At 40.6% G+C, this 2,324-nt stretch overlaps 1 pseudogene; it reads right to left on the reverse strand.

The window, feature by feature from the left end:
- Window positions 1–734: 734 nt before the first annotated feature.
- LOC113631260 (proteolipid protein 2 pseudogene) lies at window positions 735–1,564 on the reverse strand (annotated as a pseudogene).
- Window positions 1,565–2,324: the final 760 nt, after the last annotated feature.

The raw sequence follows: 2,324 nt of genomic DNA on the forward strand, positions 1-2,324 counted from the left end.
ATCAGGTGGATTGTGGACTGGAGTCAAAACTTGAAGGAGCAATTCATTTGAGAATGAGTTTTCTATTTTTTCCCCTCTTTTCTCCTGTGGCTTTGCCCCAAGTGCAGAACTGTTTGCCAGCAGCGATACAGGGACTCTAAAACTCTAAAAGAAACCTTGCCTTTTTACACAGAAGAACTGGGAAAGGGCGCCTCTGTGGGGCAGAGAGTGTAGGAGGAATCCTGGAGAGAAGTGGGTTGGAGAAGAGGATATCTCAAAATTGTGTAAGAAACTAGACAGATCCCTAACTTACCCTTGAGCTGCATATGCGTGGGACAGACCCAAAGCAGCCTAGCAAAACTTTGAGAACTGAATTACTATTTAAACCACCAACCAGGTCTCAGACTAACGTCTTAGAGATGTATGTGGTTGAACAGACCCAAAGCAGCATCAGCAAGGTTAGGAAACTGAACTGAGATTGGAACCACTGCCCACAGAAAGGGATTTTTTGGTTGCTGTTCTAACAATCCATTTATTATTTATGTATTATTTATGTATTCCTCCATAGAAACACCCCCCGCACTGATTATTTGGAGCGAGTCACAACCTGGGGCCTGGAGTCTGAAATCTAAGGTACCCTCCTCCCTCATTTTGTGGCTTAGGTGGGGGCATAGACCAGACAGAACTGGCGTCTCATTTTTATACTGCATAAGGGAAGGGGACCTAGGCACACCCTGGAGAGGTGATTGGCAGGCTGGAAGATAAATTCTCTGAATAGCAGCACTTTTACCTCAATACAGGGCTGGGATTTGGCTGGGAGTGCTGTAGGGACAGGGGGAGGAGTTAATTCGATGGAGGAGTTATTTGCAGGTTACAGAGAGAAATGAAGGGAGTACACTGACACAGGGCCAGGGTATCAGCAGGGTCAGTAGGTGCTGCTGTATGTCTTTATTATCTCAAGGGGAAAGTGACAGAGGCAACACAGCCAAAGAGGCCCTTAGCAATTAGGCCCAGTGCCCCTGCAATGATTCTGGAACGGTTTCCTCTCTCAACAAGGACAACAATGGAGGTGATCAGGTAGAGGATGGCCACTATGAGGGCTCACTCCAAGGCCAGTGAATGAATTGTATCTTGGTGTGCAGGTCACACATGTAGACGACAAAGAAGATAGAAGCAAAGATCAATTCAATCACAGACAGAGAGGAATATCCTGCTGTTGAGGCACTGAAGAGGGTCAGAATCACCAGGTGCAATATAATCTCAGCAAACAGGAGACTTCCCTTTTGGGTGCACAAGAAGTTGGTGCAGGTGGTCCAGCAGTGGGGGGCAGATGTGTGCTGGGAATCTGCCATGGTGGGGCTGGAGTCCCTGGGGGCAGGGAGGATCTGCTTGCAGGCTCGAGGCTGGTGCACACCCAGCTGTCTTGCCGGATCAAAGTGATTTTAAAAATTTGTAGGTTGAAGCTAACTGGTTCTGTCACCTGCTAAAACAGTAATAATGATAATAATAATGAATAACATCCTTTAGAGAATTTTAACAGGATCTGTATCTACACAATTTAATATTCAAAAAGTCCAGAATATAATCCAAAATTACTTGATAAGCAAAAGGCCAGGAAAACGTGACCAATTCTCAAAGGAAAAGAAAGATCAACAGATGCCAACCCCAAGGTGACACATATGCTGAAATTATAAGAGAAAGACTTTAAAGCAGATACTATAATAAGCTTTATGAGGCAAAGGTAAACATACATGAGACAAAATGAATGGAAAGATAGGAGGTCTTAGCAAAGAAAATAAAATTATTTTTTATTATAAAATTATTATAATAATTTTATAAAAAATGAATAAAATAGTATTAAAATATACATTCTTTGAAATTTAAAATTTACTAATGAACTCAATAGCAGAATGAAGATGACATGGGGAAGAGTCAGTGAACTTGAAGACAGATTAACTGAACTTGAAGACAGATTAACAGAAATTCTCCAATCTGAAAAACAAAGAGAAAAAAGATTAGAAAAACTGAATAGAACTTCAAGGAGACTATATGGGACTAAATCAGAAGTCTAACGTTTGTAACAATTGAGTCCTATAAAGAAAATTGGTGCAGAAAAATATATTTGACGGAACAATGGCTGAAAACTTCCCCAAATTGGTGAAAGACATTAACTTGCAGATTCAAGAAATTCACAGAACATAAAACAGAATAGACTCAAAGGAAACCACACCCAGACATATTATAATCAAACTACTGAAAACTAAATGTAAAGAAAAAAATCTTAAAAGCAGCTAAGGAAAAATGACACAACATATATAGGAGAAAAAAGATGTTAATAATGATGG

Source organism: Aethalodelphis obliquidens, unplaced genomic scaffold (assembly GCF_003676395.1).
Source record: "Aethalodelphis obliquidens isolate GAN/ISIS:26980383/991018 unplaced genomic scaffold, ASM367639v1 scaffold32, whole genome shotgun sequence".
Taxonomy (NCBI): Eukaryota; Metazoa; Chordata; class Mammalia; order Artiodactyla; family Delphinidae; genus Aethalodelphis; species Aethalodelphis obliquidens.